The sequence below is a fragment of the Phyllobates terribilis genome, unplaced genomic scaffold (assembly GCF_046119375.1).
Source record: "Phyllobates terribilis strain yellow unplaced genomic scaffold, ASM4611937v1 Scaffold_2__4_contigs__length_985480577, whole genome shotgun sequence".
Lineage (NCBI taxonomy): Eukaryota > Metazoa > Chordata > Amphibia > Anura > Dendrobatidae > Phyllobates > Phyllobates terribilis.
In genome coordinates, this window is record NW_027362762.1 from 947773377 (window position 1) to 947798334 (window position 24958).

The 24958-nt window shown below is 47.1% G+C and overlaps 1 long non-coding RNA gene across 1 annotated transcript in view; it reads left to right on the forward strand.

Moving 5' to 3' along the window:
- The first annotated feature begins 1757 nt into the window (after positions 1–1757).
- The window catches only part of LOC141239379 (uncharacterized), a 225403-nt gene continuing 202202 nt past the window's right edge, over positions 1758–24958 (forward strand). Inside the window, exon 1 of the long non-coding RNA XR_012304785.1 lies at positions 1758–2283. This is a non-coding gene — a long non-coding RNA (uncharacterized lncRNA). The remainder of the gene's footprint in view (positions 2284–24958) is intronic.

A 24958-nucleotide genomic window follows, 5' to 3' on the forward strand; every position in this document is an offset into this window, starting at 1 on the left:
GGCCACTTGCAAGTTGTTCTCCTGTTTGAATCTCCTCTGAAGAGTGGCATCATGGGCTCCTCAAAACAACTGTCAAATGATCTGAAAACAAAGATTATTCAACATAGTTGTTCAGGGGAAGGATACAAAAAGCTGTCTCAGAGATTTAACCTGTCAGTTTCCACTGTGAGGAACATAGTAAGGAAATGGAAGAACACAGGGACAGTTCTTGTTAAGGCCAGAAGTGGCAGGCCAAGAAAAATATCAGAAAGGCAGAGAAGAAGAATGGTGAGATCAGTCAAGGACAATCCTCAGACCACCTCCAGAGAGCTGCAGCATCAACTTGCTGCAGATGGTGTCACTGTGCATCGGTCAACTATACAACGCACTTTGCACAAAGAGAAGCTGTATGGGAGAGTGATGCGAAAGAAGCCGTTTTTGCAAGCACGCCACAAACAGAGTCGGCTGAGGTATGCAAAAGCACATTTGGAGAAGCCAATTTCTTTTTGGAAGAAGGTCCTGTGGACTGATGAAACCAAGATTGAGTTGTTTGGTCATACAAAAAGGTGTTATGCATGGCGGCAAAAAAACACAGCATTCCAAGAAAAACACTTGCTACCCACAGTAAAATTTGGTGGAGGTTCCATCATGCTTTGGGGCTGTGTGGCCAATGACGGCACCGGGAATCTTGTTAAAGTTGAGGGACGCATGGATTCCACTCAGTATCAGCAGATTCTTGACAATAATGTTCAAGAATCAGTGACAAAGTTGAAGTTACGCAGGGGATGGATCTTTCAGCAAGACAATGATCCAAAACACCGCTCCAAATCTACTCAGGCATTCATGCAGAGGAACAATTACAATGTTCTGGAATGGCTATCCCAGTCCCCAGACCTGAATATCATTGAACATCTGTGGGATCATTTGAAGAGGGCTGTCCATGCTCGGCAACCATCAAACTTAACTGAACTGGAATTGTTTTGTAAAGAGGAATGGTCAAAAATACCTTCATCCAGTATCCAGGAAATCATTAAAAGCTACAGGAAGCGACTAGAGGCTATTATTTTTGCAAAAGGAGGATCTACTAAATATTAATGTCACTTTTCTGGTGAGGTGCCCATACTTATGCACCTGTCAAATTTTGTTTGAATGCAGATTGCACATTTTCTGTTAGTACAATAAACCTCATTTCAAGGTAGAAACATTACTGTGTCCAACAGTTATTACATATATCAAACTGAAATAGCTGTTGCAAAAACACCAATTTTTATAAAACAATAAGCTTAAGATTAATAGGGGTGCCCAAACTTTTTCATATAACTGTAGTTCTGAGGGGTATGTGAGATGAATGGGGAGGATGGAGGAGGAGATGACCAGTCCCTTACTAGGTGTAAGTGTAATAGTGGGGAAGGGTGTAGCCTTCCCTTGGTACTGAGATAGTTAAAGGAAGTGTTCCTGAGGTCAGACATCCCTAACTGTGGTAGACCAAGCTAAGGGGGTTAGCTTTAGTGGTCAAGTTAGTAGAGTAGAGGAGGAACTTAGTGCCCTTATCAAGCCTAGAGAGATATAGAGCTTGTTTCTGGTATAATTCCTTCTGGGCTGTAGTACCTGAAAACAGCCACAAGATGCCACTGTGCTGGGTGCAGATGTCAGGTTGAGTCTGCCAGCAAGGTTATAGACAGTGATGGGTTAAAGTTCTGTGATGACAGCTCACTGAGGGTGGGCATATTAGGAAAGTCTCTGTTTAGTTTCCAGAATCAGGAAGTGATTCTTTAGTACGAGTTGAGACCTCAAGTTGATCAGACAGCCTGACTATGGTGGCTGCTAGGGTAGACGGGAGCTCCGAACCCTCAGACAGTGAGATCCCAGTGCGCAATTCTCCCCACACAAGAGCACGAGTCCTGTTCGCTCGCCGGAGAAACTCATCAAAGCGTAGTGAGGACACGGGGCACTTCTAGTCTGCAGGAAGCAGAGGAAGCTAAATAGGACTCCAAGCTAAGACGTGGGGGAGAGATATCGGATCCGGTCACTGTCAATACAGAGGAGTCTCTTAGGCCAGGAATTATAGCCACAGAGATGCTCCGCTTAAAGAGGGAACCAGGGCTGAAGCAGTTAACAGCGCCTGTGAGAGAGATGATTGCCTGTCGGGCCTTATCCATTATATCTGACTGTAAATATTGTATATATTCCTCTTCCCCAAGTAAAGTCCAAGTTCTGGTTAAGAACCTCGTGTCCTCTGAAATTATTGCTGCCCTGGTCCCAGAAGAAAATTGCCTGGAGACAGCCGCGATCGGATGGCTTGAAGTAAGTGAAGAGCACTACATACACAGCCACACTAAGGAGGGAGGACACGTATTGTCTGTAGGGTGCCATAGCGAGAGGGGGCTACAGCTCGCCCACGACTACCTCGCTGGGGCACCTTACATAGGGATTAGGGGTGGTTGTAAAAAGTAAAGGATTATGGGTGTGAGAGTGAAAACAGACACAAAATTTGTTTACAGTGTCCAAGTATCCAGTTAACTTCAGTTCCCTTCTGGTGTAATTCATATTTTTACACTTAAGCGATGAGACACTTAAGGCAATGGACGCAGACTAAAGTCTATGCTGACAAGTAACTCACAATATATTTGCTTCAGAATGCACTCAGGTATAAAGCAGAGGAAAGTGGTCTGTGCTCATCTTGATCAGCTGATTAAGGCTGAGCCAGATGCAGAATATTCAAGGGCAGAGTAAACAAGGAGATCGTAGATAAAAGTGGGGGTAGAGCAGGGGTTAGATGAAAAACATACCATGTGTGTGCAGGAGAAGAAAGAGGCAAAAATCAGGATGGAAATCAGGATGGGAAAGTTGAGTGATGTATCATGGGTGTGCAGGAGTAGAGATAAGGAAAAATCAGGATGGAAATCAGGATGGGAAAGTTGAGTGACGTACCTGTAGGAGAGAATAGATGTATAGACATGCTGATCATATTAAAGTCTGGTATAATTCATATTTCTTAAGCGATGAGACACTTAAGGCGATGGACGCAGACTATACCATAGAGTATTTTATATACCGTAGCGTATTTTATATTATATAGAGTATTTTATATACCATACAGTTCTTTTAAAATGTGGAAACAAAAACTCCACCAAAAACAATTGTGAAAAATGTGCAAAAAGATAAATATTGTTAGACTTTAAGTCAGTGCCACAGCCGATGCAAGAATTGATCCTAAGTCAATGTTCTAACATGTTTATGCCTCCCAACTTTTGAAGAATAGAAAGAGGGACAGATAATGCGGCGTGCGTAGCCAGCACTACGTCATCTGTGCGTCCTGCTCATCTCTAATTGGAACCTGTGGATTATTTTTTGTTCCTTCATTCATAGTCGGAACCGCCAGAACTTTCTCATCTTTATGTGGCTTCACTATACGACATCTGGCTTTTTTGTGTCTGTAAGGCCGTGTTCACACATTGCAGAAATACTGTGTTTTTTGTTTTCAGCAGATGTCTGCACCAAACTACACAATAACAATCTTCTCCCCCTTATTTGATGCGTCTTTGGTGCAGCTGTGAAGCCGCGTTTTTAATGTGCTTTTTATAGTACAGAAAAGCTTTGATTCTGCACTTAATAAAGTGTGTGTTTTTTTAGGCTTCACATAGAAGCATCTAGAGAAAAAAAAGCACCAAAATCACACAGATCAGCATCGTCATTGGGAACGCAATGGGCGCCTTTTTTTATTAAAGTAGTTTTTATTACTGATTTTTTACATAAATGGGGTAAAGAAAAAGTGGGGGGACATATTATAAATACACAGTAATATAGGAAAAGGGGGAGACATATTGTAAATACACAGTAATGTAGAAAAAGATGGGAGACATTATAAATACACAGTAATATAGAAGCAAAAAAGAACAAAATAAAAGCAAAAAAGCGAAATTTAAAGGAATGAAAGATATAGGCAAAATAAAGGTTGAAAAGGGTTAAAGATGAGAAGGGGGGAGGAAAAATATTTGTGATGAGCGAGCACTAAAATTCTCGGGTGCTCGATGCTCGAGTCGAGCAAATTGGAATGCTCGAGTTCTCGACCCGAGAAATGAGTCCAATGTAAATCTGTGGGAAATTCGAGCATTTTTCTAGCGCCCCCCACCCCCGGCGGTCTGCAGGTGGCCTAAACGTTGCCCAAATTGAAGGGAACAGTGCTGAAATGACATGGGAACAGCATGGGGAAGACCCCTGGAAGCATTTCTGACTCTCAGGTCAGTGTTGTGAACAATGTTGTCAGAGTATTACGCCACTTTTACGGACTCACAATAAAACATACAAAAACTAAACCAAAATGAATTTTCCTGGAAAAAATGTTAAGGAACATCCTTTCCAGGGTAATGACTTGCATATACGGCAAAATACATAACCCCCCCCCAAAAAAAATGCTTCTCCACACCTTGGGCTATGTTCACGCATCACTTTTTTGCTGCGTTTTTTCCCTTTGGCATTGCTTTCAACAGTGAAAAATACCTTCACCGGTAAATGTCATTTTAACATTTTGCTACCCTATAGGGCCATGTGGTGTGTGAGACATGATCAGACACATCCTGTTTCATTTATGAGGGAGAGATTCTGAAAGTCACAAAGCCTATTTTTATAGGGCCACCAGGCGGCCCTTACTATTCTCAACAAACCAGCAGTCAACCCTCACTATTGTTAGAGGGCCATCAGCCGGCTATGCTTTGTTTTTCCCATTATTAAGGAGTGGGTCTCCTATACTGTTTTAGCGTATGCAGTGAGTGGCGGGGCTGCCAAAAATTTTGACGCACTCCAATAGCCCTTTGAAGAGACATATAAGAGGGCCTCAGTAACAAAATGTTCCCATTATAAATGAACGGTTCTGCTATACAGTTATTGCTTATGCAGTGACCACAACAGCTATCTAAATGTAGGAAAAACCCCTATACCAATTTGAAGACACATAGAGGTGGGCCTCAGTAACAAAATGTTCCCATTATAAAGGAGCGGTTCTGCTATACAGTTATTGCGTATGCAGTGACTACAACGGCTGTCTAAATTTTTAAATGTTCCCATTATAAAGGACGCACTCCAATGCCCCTTGGAAGAGACGTAGATGAGGACCTCATGAAAAAAATGTTTCCAAAATAAAGAAGCGGGTCTCCTATACTGTTCTTGCATATGCAGTGACTGCAAGGGCTGCCAAAAATTTGGATGCAATCCAATGCCCCTTGGAAGAGACTTAGATGAGGGCCTTATGAAAATAATGTTTCCATTATAAAGGAGCGGGTCTCCTATACTTGTAATGCCCATGCACTAAGTGTATGGGCTGAAAAACATTTACCCCTGGGGGGTATACATGAGCATACTGTATAACAAACATTTCCTACGGGCATCATCATAAACACGCTTTAAAAAATTTATGTGGGTGTTGCATCACGGTCACCCTGGTGATATGGTGGTGGAGGATGAGGAGAAGGAAGAAGACAACAGAAAATAGACAAAATCAGGAAGAAGAGGTGCATGGGAATAGACCTCCCAAAAAAAAGACACTGAATTTGAGTTTATATTACGCTGCTATCATTCAGTGGTGTTGAGAAGTCTGGCCCAATCCAGCCCTTGTTCATTTTTATAAGAGTCAGCCTGTCAGCATTTTCAGTTGCAGGCGGATGCGCCCATTAGCTAGAATTCCCCAGGCGGCACAAAAAACCGCTGTGACAAAATGCTAGCGACAGGGCAGGCCAGCACCTCTAAGGCATAGAGAGTCAGTTCAAGCCACATGTCCATCTTGGATACCCAATAATTATAAGGCATAGAGAAATCATGGAGGATGTTGGTATGGTCGGCAAGGTACTCCTTCAGCATTTTCATAAAATTATCCCTCCTTGTGAGAATTCTCCCTCGCATAAGGGCCTGTGCGATGGGAGGGTTTGAGAAAACAATCCCAGACCTTTGAAAGTGTTCCCCTGCCTCTGCTGGATCGTATTTGTGCCTCTCTTGCTTGTGCTCCTTGGTTGTCCAACGAACTGTGACCTCTGCCACCAGCGTTTTCAGACAGGATTTTTTTTAATAATTCCGCAACAAGGGCCTTCTGGTACTGCACCATTTTACTACACCTGTCCAGTGCGGGAATAAGAAAGAGAAAGTTCTCCTTGTAGCATGGGTCTAGAAGTGTCACCAACCAGCAATGACTGTTTCCCAAAATTTGGAGAACACGAGGGTCACGGGAAGGGCAATGGAACAGAAAGTCAGCCATGTGTGCCAAACTGCTAACAGGCAAGACTTCCGTGTCCTCACCAAGAGGACGACTGACCATGCTCTCCTCCTCATCCTCCTCCCTCTCCTCAGGCCATCCACGCTGAACAGACTGTATGACAGTTGTGTGGGTAGTACCGTCTATAGCGCAGGAAACCAGCTCCTGTTCTTCCTCCTCCTCCTTTTCCTCATTGTCACCCAATCCACATTGGGATGAAATAAGGTTAGGCTGTCTGGAATCACCCTGTATGGTTTCTTGCTCCATCTCATCGAGCTCCGCCTGCAATGCCTCCTCTTTAATTGTGAGCAGTGATCGTTTCAGAAGACAGAGAAGTGGGATGGTGACGCTAATTATGGCGTCATCACCGCTCACCATCTTGGTGGAGTCCTCAAAATTTTGGAGGACAGCACAGATGTCTGACATCCATGCCCACTCTTGAGGTCTTATGTTAGGAGGCTGACCTGAATACCGATGGACGTTTTGAAGCTGGTACTCAACAACTGCCCTGTACTGCTCACAAATTCTTCCCAACATATGCAAAGTTGAGTTCCAATGCTTGGGGACATCGCACACCAGTCGGTGAGCTAGAAGCTGCAAACGCAAGATCGGCTGAAGCTGGAGCTGACTTTCTAAAATAGGCATACACGGGACCTACTTTGACAAGCAGATCCGGCAGATCCAAGTAGGTTTTGAGAAATCGCTGAACCACTAGGTTGAGCACATGGGCCAGGCATGGTACGTGTGTGAGGTTGCCTCGCTTCAGAGCCGCCACCAGGTTCCGGCCATTGTCACATATAACCATGCCTGGCTGTAGGTTTAGTGGTGACAGCCACAGATCTGCCTGCTCTTTTAGAGCTGTCAACAACTTTTCAGCGCTGTGTGGTTTGTCACCTAAGCATATTAGCTTCAGCACAGCCTGTTGCCACTTGGCCAAGGCAGTGCTGCAGTGCTTCCAGCTTCCGACTGATGTGGTCATTTCAGAGATGGAGGCTGAAGAGGAGAAGGAGGAGGTTCAGGAGCTGAAGAGTGTGGGGTCAACCCTGATTTACCTAGGGCCCGCAATCCTCGTCGTCGAGAGGACGCGTTCCTTCCCAAAGTCCAACTGGGTCCCGGCTTCCACTATATTTACCCAGTTTTCCGTCAGTGAGATGTACTGTCCCTACCCACAAGCACCTGTCCACGTGTAAGTGGTTAGGTGGACTTTCCCAGTAACTGCGTTGTTGAGGGCATGGTTAATCTTCTGGGTCACGTGCTTGTGTAATGCGGGGATGGCACACCGGGAGAAATAGTGGCAGCTGGGAACCCAGTACCGAGAGACGGCCTCCACCATCAGGTTGCGGAAAGCTTCTGTTTCCACAAGCCTTAAAGGCAACATTTCGAGCTCAAGCATTCGCGAGATGTGTGAGATAATCAGTATGGCCTGTGGGGCGTTGGCTACGTATTTGCTCTTGCGCTCCAAGGACTGGGCTAGGGACTAGTGTTGAGCCACCCCCGTAGTGTTCGAGTTCGGTTCGGTTCGTCGAACACCCGTGTGTTCGTCGAACTGTTCGTCGAACACCTTCGAACACCGTTAAAACCAATGGCAGGCAAACAAAAACACATAGAAACACATAGAAAACACCTTCAAAGGTGTCCAAACGCTGACAAACTGCTCAGAAGACACAACTAACACATGGAAAAGTGACAAGTACATATAGTCATGCAAAAAGAAAAGAGGTGGAGGAGTAAAAGGAGGGGGAGACACAGATATAGGCATGTCATGCCCTTCTAAAATCCAAAAAGTGAGAAGCCGACACGTTCAGTCCGCTCCTGCCCGTGCCACCTCCGCGTCGCCGGGTTTGTGCCAGAGCCGCGGTGAACCCTGACGGCCAGCCCCCCTCTCCCAATACTGGTGCCTGTCCGCTGGTGGGTCGAGCGAGCCCCCCTGTGGTGGAGGCAGCTCTAAGCTTTTTAATTTAAATTGTCTCTCTAATTTGAATGAATACACTTTAAATCCATTTACAAGGATCTATTGGAGGGCAAGTCTCATGCCAGCAGCCGCGTAATTCCAGCTCCAGTAGCGTCCACTAAAGCTGCTGCAGTTAAAAAGCTTTTATAAGGATCGAGCTCGGCTGTCCACCGCAAGGCATCCTACTGCCAGTCCCAGCCCCTATGCCTTGGGGGTGCCTCCTGATGCTCTTCACTGAGTATCCCGTGGTCCCGAAGCATTTCCTTTGAAAAAATTAAGTGTCCAAACTACAGGTGGTGTAGCTTGCTTAACAGCCGGGATAATCTGCTGACTAGCAGACACTGCTACTAGGCACAAAGTATTTCCTGGGCTAGATGCAGTTAAAAATTTGTAATTAGATACTCTCGTTGGATGCTGAGAAAGCATTCCATAGAGTCTCCTGGCACGCCATATATGATTCTCTTAAAAAGCTTGGAGTAGGGGTCTAGGGGACCCTTTTATAGCCAAAATCACGGCCCTGTATCGCAATACGTCACCTAGGCTGAAGATAAATGGAACTGTAGCACCCTGAGGGCTCGGTTGCTACAGAGGTATTGCACCTCACCCAGAGGTGTGATATCTCACTCTCAGGTAAGGATGTAGTGTGGATCAGGACCCGACACCTGCATGCATTACACCACATTGCCGTGGGGCAGGGCGACCAATATGCCCCTGAGATGGGCACGACAGTCCCTGTCCCTGGCTGGAGTGGGGGGAGGGAACACTGAGGAAGGGGAACCCTGTAGTGCAGGAGCAGGGAGGAAGCAGTTCCTGGGTGCATTGAGAAGGGAGTATAAAAGGTGGGCACCATCTTAGTTCAGTGCAGAGAAGTCTGAGCAGAAGTGGCAGGGAGCAGGGGCTCTGCATGAGCTCTGCTCCGGAGGCGGGCCTAGTAACAGAGGCCCAGGCCTGGAAGAGGGAGAAGGAAGGAAGAGGAGCGGAGAAGGCTCCAGGAATGAGGAACGAAGGGATCCCAGGGGTGCGGACGGGCGAGTCGCCACCGCACGCCCGAATCCACCTGCGTGGAGGGGTCAGGCCAAAGGGGGAGACCGGTCCCCGAAACTAGTGGAGGCAGGAAACGACCCTCAGCTAGACCCGCTAGGAAGGCACCACATAGGGTCAGGGAAACTGGGGCCAAGTTTACCAAGAGGAGGCCCGAGGCAGCCGGACAGAAGGGTTGGTAAGAAAGGCCAGACAAAGGACACACAAAGGGGGTCCTGTGAAGCGCTCCAAAGTTATCTGGGAGTTGTCTGAGCCCCTCACCTGGTGAGCACAGTACGACGTGGGCAGCCGTTACCTGCAGACGTGGTCTGGATAATAAGAACTGTGAGTAAAGGCCCTGGACTGCATCACTGACTCCGTGTCGTTACTGCTGCTGCCCTGCACCATCACCCCCATCCTCAGCATACACTGCCCTGAGGCTATACTCCTCCCGTGGGGAGTTATGCTACGCTCTGCTGCACCCACAACACCAGCCTCAGCGGTCTGCCCTGGAGCGGCGGTTCACTCTGACCGCAATCCACGGGTGGCGTAGTCGGACATTTAAACATCAAAACCACATAAATAGTTCCGCCACTGGTTTGACCGCCCTGAGCCACGGAACCGGGTCGCCGCCACGGAGACTACAACCACCAGCATCCACCAAAAAGGGTCCGGCTCCGGGTGTCCCAAGGCCCAGGGGGCGCGTAAGAACACTTTCATCACCTTTCACAATCACCAATGGGACAAGGCAGGGATGTTCTCTGTCCCCTCTCTTATACATCCTAGTGACGGAGCACCTGCTCTCATCAATTCGCCATAACCCCAATATTAGGTGGATTGAGGTGGGAGGCACCGAGTACAAGTGCTCTCTATTTGCTGATGATGTCCTAGTATATATCACTCAATCACATATATCCATCCATGCTGTTATGGCTGAAATAGATCACTTTGTTACATGGTCAAATTTTAAAATCAATGCAGCGAAGTCTGAGGCCCTCGATGTTTCCCTCCCTAAATCCATATAGGATTCCATCCAGTCCAACTTTCCCTTTGCCTGGCCCTCACAGGGTATCAAATACTTAGGAATTCCTATTCATAGAGACCTCTCCCATCTATGTTATCTTAACTTTGGGCCCTTTATTGAACAACTCCATACAGACCACGGTTGGCAAGTTAGAACTGTAAGATTCACTACGTGAACCACTGGTGTTTTGTGGAAAAGCACATGTACACTGTGTTCCAAATTATTATGCAAAAAGTGTTTAGGAGTGATAAGGGAAGAATTTGTTTGTTTGGCAGTTAAACTCATTGATGGTGATGTGTGTCAGGGCTCTTTATATCACTGTAAGCAATTGCAGACACCTGTGCTAATTAGTTTGGCAGGTGTGTCCAATGAAAGGCAAGACTACTTAAGAAGGCTGTCTCACATTATTAAGCAGCCTACATTTTCTGCCAAAATGGGAAAGAAAAAGGATGTGTCGGCTGCTGAGAAGCAACAAATTGTGAAGTGTTTAGGTCAAGGCATGACTACAATCAACATTGTGCGATGATCAGGATGAAGTGTCTTGGCAATCAAGAAGTATGTAGCTGATTCACAGTACACATGTGTGCGTGCTGATAAGGGCAAATTGAGGACTCTTTCCTACAGGCAATTACGTCAGGTTGAAAGAGCAGCGGCAAAAAAGCCTTGTCATAGCAGCAGACAAGTTTTTGAAGCTGCTGGTGCCTCCAACATCCCCCGAACAACAAGATGCAGGGTCCTTCAGAGGTTTGCAGCTGTGCATACGCCATCCTGTCGACCTCCTCTATCCACTTCACACAAGCAGAAACGGCTCCAGTGGGCCAAACATTACATGAAGACTGATTTCAAAACTGTTTTGTTCACGGATGAGTGCCGTGCAGCGCTCGATGGTCCAGATGGATGGAGTGGAGGATGGCTGGTTGATGGACACCCCACGCAAACACGGCTACAGCGCCAACAAGGAGGAGGTGGAGTAATGTTTTGGGCTGGAATCATGGGGAGAGAGATTGTCGGCCCCTTTAGGATCCCTGAAGGCGCTAAAGATGAACTCCATAATGTATGTGGATTTTCTCAAACAGCACTTCCTGCCGTGGTTCAAGAAGAAGAACCGTGTATTTCACAGCAAGATCATTTTTTTGCATGATAATGCACCATCTCATGCTGCACATAAAACATCTGCATCTCTGGCTGATATGGGCATAAAAGGGGACAAACTTATGGTGTGACCCCCATGCTCCCCTGACCTCTACCCCATTCAGAACCTTTGGAGCATCATTAAAAGGAGTGTCTATGATGGCGGGAGGCAGTTCACATCTAAGCAACAGCTCTGGGAGGGTATTCTGTCCTCATGCAAAACAATTGAAGCAGAAACCATCCAAAACCTGACAAATTCAATGGACGAGAGAGTTCAGAAGCTCCTTTCGAACAAGGGGTCCTATGTGAAAATGTAACATCACCTAGAATAAAGTTTTGAGTTGAAAACTGTTTGATTTCAGTTTCTAACAACCTGCTAATGCTTATAATTTCAAAAATGACCATTTTTTTGGTCTTTATTAAAATGAAAAGGTTGATCGAAAAGTTTGGGGGATCTAAGAGTGTGGCAACCCAGTAGTCATGATTACTTCGAATTCTGACAATATGAGGGTCATGCTGCAGGTAGTGCAGCAAGAAGGCACTTATGTGTCTTGCGCATCTCGGAGCCCCAAAATTATTTTCCGGGCTAGATGCAGCTAAAAATTATTATTAATTTTAAATCTGGTGAAGCTTTAGTATAGATGGCCTAATAGGATCAGTGCTGCACACTGCTACAAAGCCCAAATTATTTTCCAGTCAAGATACAGATAAACATGATTAGTAATTTTAAATCTGGTGGAGCTTATTATAGATGGCCTAATAGAATCAGTGCTGCACACTGCTACAAAGCCCAAATTATTTTCCAGCCAAGATACAGATAAACATGATTAGTAATTTGAAAGCTTAAAATGGTTGGTAGGGTGATTTTAACCAATCATCAAGCTTTTACTCTCCCCAGGATGACACAGGGGTAGAAAAGTCATTTCGGATCCATGATTTGTTCATCTTTATGAACGTGAGTCTGTCTACATTATCAGTGGAGAGCCGCGTGTGCTTATCTGTCAGCACACCACCAGCAGCGCTGAACCCACGTTCAGACAGAACGCTGGCTGCGGGGCATGACAAGATCTCCAAGGCGTAAGTGGCTAGCTCCGGCCATTTATCCAGATTGGAAGCCCAAAAAGAGCAAGGGTCCAGTGACACAGTCATGGCTTCAATGTTTACTTGGAGATACTCCTGTACCATCGTCTCTAGGCGTTGACTATGTGTCAGACTACTTGTCTCCTGTGGCCTTGCAAAGGATGGGCTAAAAAAGTGGTGAAATGATTCCGCAAAATTGATGTTACCAGCAGATACTGTGGTTCTGTTACGGTTTGAGTGCTGAACACTTGATGGTCCCACGGTTGGCAAGTTGGAACTGTGAGATTCACTACGTGCACCACTGGTATTTTGTGGAAAAGCACATGTAAGATTCTGCAACAGTCTCTGCTGATACTCCTGCATGCGTGCATCCCTTTCTATGGCAGGAATAATTTCTGCAAATTTACTTTTGTACCGGGGATCTAACAGTGTGGCAACCCAGTAGTCAGGATTATTTCTAATTCTCACAATTCGAGGGTCATGTTGCAGGTAGTGCAGCAAGAAGGCACTCATGTGTGTTGCGCATCCAGGAGCACCAAGTCCCTGTTGTGTTGGTGGCGAGGTAACAATCATGCTTCCTTCCTCTGTCCTCTCCCCCCAACCTCGCACAACAGAAATGTGATCAAGGTCTCCCTCATCTGATGAGTCTTCCATCAGTTCGTCCTCCACTTCTTCCTGGGCTCCTGCACCTTCCTCACTAGTTTGGCTGCTACCATGCGCCCTGGTAAAACCATCTCCCCCACCCTCACATGCCTGCCGCCTTGGTGCTGCCGACCGTCTGGACCTTGCAGATGTTAGCCCTTCCGCATACAACTCCTCCTCCTCTACTTCCTCCACCTCCTCTTGTGCCACCACCTGACTCCGAATTCTGTTTAACATGTGCTCCAGCATGTAAATCACCGGAATAGTCATGCTGATAATGGCATCGTCAGCACTAAACATCTTCGTCGCCATTTCAAAACTGTGCAGAAGGGTGCATAGGTCCCTGATCTGAGACCACTCCTCCAGCGTGATTTGCCCCACCTCTGGATCTCGTTGGCCCAGGCTATACGTCAGAACGTATTGCACCAGGGCTTGTCGGTGCTGCCACAGTCGCTGCAACATGTGCAGAGTTGAATTCCACCGGGTAGGCACATCGCATTTTAGCCGGTGAAGTGGCAGGCCCAACGACTTCTGTAGAGATGTAAGTCGCTGAGCTGCGGGATGCGAACGGCGGAAGTGAGCACACAGCGACCGTGCCCTCTACAGAAGGCCATCTAGTCTGGGATAGTGGGCTAAAAATTGCTGGACAACCAGGTTCAACACGTGAGCCATACAAGGCACGTGTGTGACATTGCCCCGGCGAAGGGCCGCACCCAGGTTTGCAGCATTGTCGCACACGGCCTTCCCTGGTTTCAGGTCCAGTGGAGACAACCATTCATGAAATTGGTTCTCCAGAGCTGACCACAACTCCTCAGCTGTGTGACTCACATTTCCCAGACATTTCAATGTAAAAACCGCCTGATGACGTTGAGCCCTACTGCCAGCATAGTAAGGAGGTGTGCAGGATCCCTTCTGCGCAGTTAGAAAGCTTGTGGCATGACCAGACAGGCTTTGGGTGCAGGTGGAAGACCGAGAGGAGGTTGAGGAGGCAGAAGCAGTGGAGGAACTTTGACATAAAGAGGATTGACGCACAACTCGTGGGGACGGCAAGACTTGGACAGCAGCCCCTTGTCCTGCTGTCACCATAGTTACCCAGTGCCCAGTCAGCGACATGTAACGCCCCTGTCCATGCCTACTCGTCCAAGTGTCTGTGGTGAAATGCACCCTGTCACACACAGAGTTTCTCAAAGAAGCGGTGATGTTGTGTGCGACATGCTGGTGGAGCGCAGGCACACCTTTCTTTGAGAAGTAGTGCCGACTGGGCATCTGGTACTGGGGCACTGCGACGGACATAAGGTCTCGAAAATCCTCTGTGTCCACCAGGCAGAAAGGCAGCATTTCTGTAGCCAAGAGCTTGCAGATGGTGAAATTCAACCTCTTAGCTTTCTCATGGCTAGGAGGAAATGGTCTTTTACTTGTCCACATCTGAGGGACCGAGGGCTGGCTATTGTGCTTAGATGGGGTTGATAAGGGTGTCCCCGGCAAACTGCCGGTCTGTGAGGAAGATGCAGGCGGACATGTTAGGTTGCCTTGATCCAAAGGTGGTGCTATCGATGTCGGACAGCGCTCAACACCAGCTGGTGTTACCACCTCCAAAGAAAATGATGACCTGCCAATCACGCTGGCTGTTGCGGGTAAAGAGGTGGCAGGTCTGCGCCCCAAAACAGGTGTGACTGCTGTCCCCCCAGTCACAGAGGATGAAGAGGCCGCGGATGCACAAGATATGGCAGACGGTGGTTGGCCCGGCCGGCTAGGCCGCATTGTAGCACACTGAGCTTCCCACTGCAACTTATGCTTCATGTCCATGTGCCGGTTCATGCATGAAGTACTCAAACTATGTATTTTTTGGCCTCTACTTAGCTTTTGCTGACAAATGTTACAGATAACACGAGTTGGGTCATCTTTATCGATCTGAAAAAATGCCCAGGCTATGCAAGGCTTAGCACCCATGCGACCTGAAGAGCCACCACGACTTGTGGTGAAAGGCAGAGTTGTGTTTGAGGATGCAGTTGTTGACGTGCTTCCAGTACTACGTCTCTGTCCAGGAAGGCGCAACCTGACCTCGTCGTCACTAGCATCTTCCTCCACCTCCTCTGCTGACCTCATCTCTTGGCTGACTGTGGGTTGACAGTAAGTGGGATCTCCAACCTCATCATCATCACCCTGTGCGTTATCACACCCGTCGTCCTCAGAGCCAACCTGTTCCTGCCCTGACAAAAAACTAAAGTTGTCGCTCCAATCAGGTATTTGAGTCTTATCATCGTCTTCCTCATTGTCTCCACCAACAGGAGTTACAGTTTGGGAATGAGGGTCTACATTATGGTCAGATCCTTCTGCGTCTGGTCCTGGATCCGACTCATAAAGATTCTGGGCATCAGTGCAGATCATTTCCTCGTCTGGATTCACAGAAGTGCTGGAGTCGACCTCTGATTCCCAGGCTATAGTATGAGTAAACAGCTCTGCAGACTCAACCATCTGTTCTACCTCATACTCAGACGGGCAGCTGGAGATTTGGGAGCTGTGAGGAAGCAAGTGCGATTGGGGTGACACCTTTGAGGACTGGAGTATTTGTGATGTTGAAGTTGATGTGGAGGAGAGCCCACTTAAAGGAGCACTTGATATCCGTTGAAGCACCTGCTGTTTTTGTGCCTCATCTGGAATTTGTAGCGATTGGCGTGGCCGTAAGAAAGGGATCTTATCACATTGTCCGCTAAAAGAAGTAGACATTTTAGTTTGGCTGGAAGATGGTCTTTCTTCTGCAGATGTTACTGTTGCTTTAACACCTACCCCACGGACACAACCTTTTTTCCCCTTCCCAACACGCCTATTCCCCTTTCCACCAGCAGCAGGCCTTTTTCCACTCATTTTGGTGGTTAACTAATTCACAACTCTGGAGTTGTTTGCACAAAAAAACAATGGATGGGAACCGAGCAGAGCTGAGTGGCCAAACTGTGGTATTAGGCCAAAACTATTGGCTGGGTTAGATGCAGAAAAAAATTATATTCAATTTGCAACCTGATGGAGGTCAGTATAGATGGACTAATAGAACAAGTCCCACACACAGCTAGAAGCCCAAATATTTTTTCAGAGGTAGATGCAGAAAAAATTTTAATTCAGTTTGCAACCTGATGGAGGTCTGTATAGATGGATTAATAGAACAAGTCCCACACACAGCTACAAGCCCAATATTTTTTCAGAGGTAGATGCAGAAAAAAAATATATTCAGTTTGCAACCTGATGGAGGTCAGTATAGATGGACTAATAGAGAAAGTCCCACACACTGCTAGAAGGCCACATATTTTTTCAGAGGTAGATGCAGAAAAAAATATATTCAGTTTGCAACCTGATGGAGGTCTGTATAGATGGATTAATAGAACAAGTCCCACACACAGCTAGAAGCCCAATATTTTTTCAGAGGTAGATGCAGAAAAAAATATATTCAGTTTGCAACCTGATGGAGGTCAGTATAGATGGACTAATACAACAAGTCCCACACACAGCTAGAAGCCCAATATTTTTTCAGAGGTAGATGCAGAAAAAAATATATTTAGTTTGCAACCTGATGGAGGTCAGTATAGATGGACTAATACAACAAGTCCCACACACAGCTAGAAGCCCAATATTTTTTCAGAGGTAGATGCAGAAAAAAATATATTCAGTTTGCAACCTGATGGAGGTCAGTATAGATGGACTAATACAACAAGTCCCACATACAGCTAGAAGCCCAATATTTTTTCAGAGCTAGATGCAGAAAAAAATTATATTCAATTTGCAACCTGATGGAGGTCAGTATAGATGGACTAATAGAATGATGCTATGCCCAAAAGATTTTACTTCACTAGGTGCAGTAAAAAAATTGGTATTCTATACACAGGTGGTATATCTTGCAACACAGATAGGCTACTCCACTGACTAACACACTCTGCAATAGGCCAAAAAGGATTAGCTTTGCTAGATTCAGCCAAATGCTGTGAAAAAATCTTGCACAGCACTGGCACAGACCTGCCTGGCAAAAACTGATAGGAACTGATGTAACCTAGTCCTGAAAAGGACTCCAATTACAATTAGTCTTTGCTCCCACAATCTATCTATTTAAGAGCACAGACCTGCCTGATAAAAGTCGTAGGAAATGCTGTAACCTAGTCCTTAAAAGGACTGCATTCACAACTATTCCCTACTCCCAAGCTATCTGTAGATTTGTGCGAAAATTGGCTTGAAATTAACAAGGTATAGCCACACAGCAACAGCGGTGCCGTCTAACACGCAGCTGCAGCAGTGAGAAAATGGTGGCGACGGGGAAAATGGCTGGGTCTTATAGGGCAAGGACATGTGACATACACTGCTAATGACACATGCCCTTGCTTGTGTGAAAAAAAGCACTTCGCTCCGTGTGTGCGCTGCTGCTAGGCTGACAGATTGCACCTCCCCACTGTAAATGCGGGAAAGAGAAAAAAAAAATGGAGATCTTCATTGTTCCTGCAGAGATCCATCCCCTGCCCCTCCCCCCACCCCGCTGTACACTCAAACTGCGTATTAACATTAATTTTCATCATTACTGAGAAAAAATCCAGTTATGATTTTGGTGCACGAACAGTTATCGAACATAACCTCGAACAGCCGAATTTTTCTCAAATTGTTCGTGTTCGCCGAACGGCTCGAACACCGCCCAAAACAGCTCGAATTTGAGATTGGCGAACAGTTCGAGTAGAACAACGCTCATCTCTACTAGGGACAACTGAACGCTGCGCTGGGACAAGGACGTGGATGCTGATGGTGGTAGTTGCGAGGGTGCAATGACAGGTACAAGGCGGGAGGCTTCTTCGCTTGTGCCATGGACAGGGGATTGGCGTGCAAGCACAACAGCTGAACAAGCTGTGGTGTCACCCACAGACACTGTTTCTGGACCCTGGTCCACCTAGTCGGGTGCTTTGCTATCATGTAACTGAGCATGCTGGTGGTGGGCAGGCTGCTAGTTTTGCTACCCCTGCTGATGCTGGCTTGGCAGATGGTGCAAATAGCCTTGCTGTGGTAATCTGCAGAGTCTTTAAAAAACAACCAGACTCGGGAAGACCTAACAGTAGTACTGGCAACGTCCGTCGTGTTGGTGTTCCGGGTAACGGTTGCCCGCCTTCTGTCTATGGCCACAACACTGCTTGTTCCTGACTGTTGTGGTGCTATGCCTCCCTCCTCCTCTGTGCTGCTGTCCTTGCTCTGCATGTCACCTTGCCAGGTTGAGTCAGTGACTACATCGTCCACTACCTCGTCTTCCACTTGGGCACCCTGGTCCTCCTCCTGACTTTCTGGCAATTGTGTCTCATCATGATCCACCTCTTGTGACAGTAATTACACTTTTCCACCATCACCTTCATGTGACCGTGTCTGCTCAAATATTTGGGCATCGCTACATGCGATCTCCTCTTGCCCCCCTTGAAGCTGGCCGGACAAGAGGCCAGAAGAATCTATAAATGGAAAAGTGAACAGCTCTTCGGAGTGTCCAAGTTTGGGATCAGTTGTCTCCGGCCACTAGGCGATGGTGGTGGGAGGAAGTCATGGTGGGAGGAAGGAGGATCAGGGTGAGGAATATGAGGTCCAGACTCACGGCTGAGACTTGACCGTGTGGAAAAAAGGGTGGTGGTGGCAAAGTGACTGGAAGCATTATCTGCTATCCAACCAACAACCTTTTAACACTGCTCTAGGTTCAATAGTGTTGTGCTGCGGTACCATAGTAATTGGGACAAGAAAGTAGGCCGACATGATGTGGGTGCTTGTTGTGGCACAATTTCAGCTTGCCCATGGCCTTGGCCTCTGCATGCACCATCACATCCACTTTCCCTTTCCTTGCCATGTGCTTTGCCCATTTTAAATAGAGGACAATATTTTCCACGGTCGCTACAAATGGCTGGATTTGTACCGCAGTTATATGTGATACGTCTAATGGACGCCAATGGTTTTAAATAGCGGGCTTGTAGTTTCCTATTATTCACAGTGACCACGTGTGAATAGCTTCACTGACACACTGCTACAAACTGTAAATGGAGGACAATATTTTCCACGGTCGCTACAAATGGCTGGATTTGAATCCGCAGTTATATGCAATATGCCAGATGGATGCGCACGGTTTTAAATAGCTATTTCCTATTATTCACAGCGACCATGTGTGAATAGCTTCACTGACATGCTGCTGCCAAACTGTAAATGGAGGACAATATTTTCCACATTCACTACAAATTTCTGGATTTTTATCACTGTGATATCGGATGACGTCTGATGATGGAAAAGATCTGGATGTATTCTGCTGTGTTAAAAAGCAAATGGAGCAGTAAAATGTTGGACACTATTACTTTTTTAGAAAATAATCAGGATTAAGATCAAAGAAAAAAATTAGCCCTCGTCCCTGATATTGGTGGCTATGTCTACGGATATCTGTAATAGCAGGAGCAGACAGAACGTACAGTGGACCCTCTTGTGTTGTATACACTGCCACAAACCCTGCATGCCTGCCTAAATCCTGCTATCACCACCGAATATATGCAGCTGGATTAGTCCTCAGAAGGACTGTTAGTTCTGATAGATATATATATACTCCTGGAGTACCTATATCTAACTACTACACCGCCAATTCTTTCCCTCACACAGCAAAACTTCTCCCTACTCTGTCTGTCTGAAGGTTAGACTGTGACGAGCCTAGCGCACCAGGCCTTATATAGACCTGATGATGCTGTGCGGCCAGCCAATCACTGTGATGCCACAACCAACATGGCTACGGCATTAAAATGCGTGACAAGCAATCCCTGCATGTTCATTGGCTCTCTAAAGAGCGCCAAACATGCAGAGCAGGGACCCGAGCTCCCGCCTGGATATCCTGGAAATACTCGCCGAGCATGTCGAGCAGTGAGATTCTCGGGCTCATCACTATTACAGTACAGATCAAAAGTTTGGACACACCTTCTCATTTAAAGATTTTTCTGTATTTTCATGAGTATGAAACTTGTACATTCACACTGAAGGCATCAAAACTATGAATTAACACATGTGGAATTATATACTTAACAAAAAAGTGTGAAACAACTGAAAATATGTCTTATATTCTAGGTTCTTCAAAGTAGCCACCTTTTGCTTTGATTACTGCTTTGCACACTCTTGGCATTCTCTTGATGAGCTTCAAGAGGTAGTCACCAGAAATGGTCTTCCAACAATCTTGAAGTAGTTCCCAGAGATGCTTAGCACTTGTTGGTAGTGTTGAGTGAGCATGCTCGACACTGCTCGGTACTTGCCCGAGCATCTTACTATTCAGGATGTTCGGTGAGCACTGAGCATTTCCGGGTTACTCGGGCGGGAGCTCGGGTCTCCGCCCCGGAATGTTTGCCGCTCTTTACAGAGCCAATGAACATGCAGGGATTGCCAGCCAGTCACTGTAATACCGCAGCCATGTTGGTTGTGGGCATTACAATGATTGGTTGGCCGCACAGCGTCACCTCGAGTATTTAAAACTGGGCGCCGCCATCTTGGACAAAGTCGCTCCGGATCAGACTGTGCAGGGAGAGTGCTGCTGAACTAGGGAGAGATTTATACTGCGAAATAGATAGTGTAGGGTCTCTAAAGCCTGCAAAATCAAACAAACAGTCCTTCTCAGGACTAATATCCATCCCAGATATCAGGCAGGCAGGCTGTATAGGAGATGCAGTGGTTATACCAACAAACGCTGCATTACAGTCCTGTGTTCTGCTTCTCAAATTGCTAGACTTATCCCCAGGGCTCAGGGGCCAGGAAAAATCCTTCTTTTTTCATCTAAATCCTCTTTTTTTTTTTTTCTCAGTCAGACTGTACATATACCCGTCTTATTAGCCTTATTAACCGTGTGTCTGTGAGTGTTCAGACACAAATATATCTGTTTAAAAGAGTCTGGTTTCGGTCAGATAAATAGAACTGTGGTTTTGCAGTTCCAAGGTTCAGATCTCTGTATTATACACTTTTTTGCCTTTTTTCCATGAAAAAAAACAATTTGAGTGTCTCGCTGACTGATCAGACACAAATATATCTCTTTAAAAGATTCTGGTGTAGGCCAAAGAAATAGAACTGTGGTTTTCCTCTTCCACGGTTCAAATCTGGGTGTAATCCACCTTTTTGCATAAAAAAAAACAGTTTCAGTGTCTCGCTGACTGTTCAGACACAAATATATCTGTTTAAAAGATTCTGGTGTAGGCCAAAGAAATAGAACTGTGGTTTTCCTCTTCCACAGTTCTAATCTCCTTGTTATTGCCCTTTTGCCATTGATAGTGCGAGTGTAAGCTATTTTACTTCATTTACAATGGGCAAGGAGCGTGGCAAGGGACGTGGAACTGGACGTTCTGGTGATGGTGCGTGCAGAGTACGGGGCCGTGGCCAAGGTGAAAATGTGCCACAACCAACAGCCACATCTTCTCGCTCCCAGTTCTTGACCGAATTACTAGGGAAGCACACAACAACACCACTATTATGAACTGATCAGTGTGAACGGGTTATTAATTGGATAGCAGATAATACTTCCAGTCACCTGGATACCACTACCTCCGGTCTGTCTTCCACACGGTCAAGTCTTAGTAGCCGTGAGTCTCGACCGCATACTCCTCCTCACCCTGATGCTCCTTCCTCCCACCATGCCGAGTGTCGTCAGACAGCAACTGATCCCACAGTTGGACACTCTGAAGAGCTGTTCACTGGTCCATTCCATATTTTTGCCCCTCGCCTGCTCCGCTTGAATTGGTGGAAGAGGAGATCCCATGTAGCGATGGCCATATATTTGAACAGCCACGGCCACAGGAAGGCAACGCTGGCAATTTGTCACAAGAGGTGGACGATGACGAGACACAATTGCCATGAAGTGAGGAGGAGGAGGTGGTGGATGATCTAGTAACTGACCCAACGTGGCATGAGGACACACAAAGCAAGGCCAGCAGCACACAGGGAGAGGGACATTGCCAGTACAACCGGTAGGTCTTCCAGAGTCTGGAATTTTCTAAAGACTCTGCTGATAACCCCAAAAAGGCCATTTGTACCACCTGCCAGGCCAGCATCTGCAGGGGTGACAAAACTACCAGCCTGACCACCACCAGCATAATCAGGCACATGGCAGCAAAGCACCGGACTTTGTGGGGCGAACCCCAGGGTCCACGAACAGTGTCAGCGGGTGTCACCACTGCTTCTTCCGCTGTTGAGCGTGTAAGAGAATCCCCTGTTGTGCGTGCAAGGCAATCCCCTGTCCATACTGCATGCAAAGATGCCCCCTCCTCTCAGTCTTCACTTGTTATGGCAGTTTCTTAAGAAACAGCATCAACGTCCACGTCCACGTCCCACCGCAGCGTTCAATTGTCCATATCCCTGACCTTTGAACGAAAGCGCAAATTCGCAGCCAACGCCCCACAGGCCACAGTCCTAAATTCGCACATTTCACGACTGCTTGAATTGGAAATGCTGCCTTTTAGACTGCTGGAGACGGAATCCTTCCGCAACCTTATGGCGGTGGCTGTCCCTCGGTACTCAGTCCCCAGCCGACACTATTTTGCCCGGTGTGCCATCCCCGCACTACACAAGCACGTGTCCCAAAACATCTGCCGTGCCATCAACAACGCAGTTACTGGAAGAGTCCACCTGACAACGGACACGTGGACAAGTGCTTGTGGCCAGGGACGGTACATCTCTCTGACGGCACACTGGGTAAACATAGTGGAAGCCGGGACCCAGTCGGACCTTGGGACGGAACACATCCTACCCACACCGAGGATTGCGGGCCCTATGTCAGTCAGAGTTGCCCCCACAGTGTACAGCTCCTGCGCATCATCCTCCTCCTCCTCCTCATGCTCAGCCTCCATCTCAGATATCACCACATCAGTTACAAGCTGGAAGCACTGCAGTACTGCCTCAGCCAAGCAGTAACAGGCTGTGCTGAAACTCATAAGCTTAGGTAATAAACCTCACACTGCTTGTGAGTTGTGGACAGCTGTGAAAGAGCAGGCAGATCTGTGGCTGAGACCGCTGAACCTACATCCAGGCATGGTCGTGTGTGACAATGGCCGTAACCTGGTGGCGGCTCTGAGGTGAGGCGAGATCACACACATACCATGCCTGGCTCATGTGCTTAACCTCGTGGTTCAGCGGTTTCTTAAATCGTACCCCGAGTTGCCAGATCTGCTCGTCAAAGTACGCCGCCTATCAGCTCATTTTCGGAAGTTGGCTACAGCTTCCGCCGACCTTGCTGTGTTGCAGCAGCGTTTGCAGCTTCCGGCACACTGACTGGTGTGTGATGTCCCCACACGTTGGAACTCTACCCTCCACATGTTGCAAAGGATTTGTGAGCAGAAGAGAGCAGTTGTGGAGTACCAGCTGCAACAAGGCCGTCGATATTCAGGTCAGACTCCACACATAAGACCTCAGGAGTGGACTTAGAAGTCTGACATATGTACCATCCTGACAAACTTTGAGGAGTCCACCAAGATGGTGAGTGGCAATGACGCCATCATTAGGGTCAGCATCCCACTTGTCTGTCTTTTGCAACGCTCTCTGCAAAGAATTAAAGAGGAGGCATTGCAGCCAGAGTATGATGAGATGGATCAAGAAGCCGTAGCGGGCGATTACACACAGCCCAGCCTCATCTCATCCCAACGTGCATTGGGGGACAATGAGGGAGAGGAGAAGGAGGAGGAGGAGGAAGAATAGGAGCTGGTATCATGCGCTGTAGACGGTAGTGCCTGTACAACTGTCATACCGTCGGTTCAGCGTGGGTGGCCTGAGGACAGGGGGGAGGAGGAGGAGGAGGAGGAGAGCATGGTAAGTCGTCATCTTGGTGAGGACACGGAAGTTTTGCCCATTACCAGTCTGGCATGCATGGCTGTCTTTATGTTACACTGCCTTAACCGTGACCCTCGCGTTGTCAAAATGTTGGGTGACAGTCATGACTGGTTGGTGACACTTTTAGACCCCCGCTACAAGGAGAACTTTGACTCTCTTATTCCTGAGGTGGAGAGGTCTACAAAAATGGGGCAGTACCAGAAGGCCCTTGCTGCAGAACTGTTAAAAAAATTCCCATCTGACCACGCTAGCGGCAGAGGTCACAGTTCGTTGCCCAACCAAGGCGTACAGGCGAGAGAGACTCAACTCCAATCCAGCAGAGGCAGGGGAACACTGTCAATGTTCTGGGACAGTTTTCTGAGACCCACCCAGCTTACAGGCCCTGAGGCGCGGGGTACTCTCACAAGCAGGGGTGGATTAAGGATAGCAAGGGCCTCGGGCAGTTGAGACTGCATGGGCCCCTTCACCACCCCATGTGACGGGTCAGGGTTCACCATATACCTGAAACATTATTTCTGAAAAAAATAGCTGCTGGGTGAAACTATAACATAAAAAACATCCATTAATCTAAAATTTACCTTCACTTAAAAAAATACTTTAAGCCATAGTATTGAACAGACCAACTTTAATATGTAAACAAGTCTCTACGAGTGGTGACAGTTTCCACACGTACCGGAAACTGTCTATGGTCTGCGCACATGTCAGTGTGTTTCCATGGACCGTGTGTTCGTGTGCTCCACACGGAGACATGTCTGTTTTTTTGCAGATACACGGTCCACAAAACTGTCTCACACTGAACACACACGGATGACATCCATTTGTCATCAGTGTGACACATACCGGTGCCTGGGAATCAGCCGTACAGTTAGCGCTGTCCCCAAGCGCTGGGGGCTGAACACTGCCATCATCGTGGATCCCTGCCGGCGCTGCGATCAGCACAGGCAGGGACAATAGCGAGAGTAGTAGTCTGCTCCCGCTGTGTCCATGCCTGCAAAATTAAGATTGAAATAATAAAATCCTTGCACTCACCTCTCCTAGGTGTCCCCCGCTGTAATCCATGCGACCG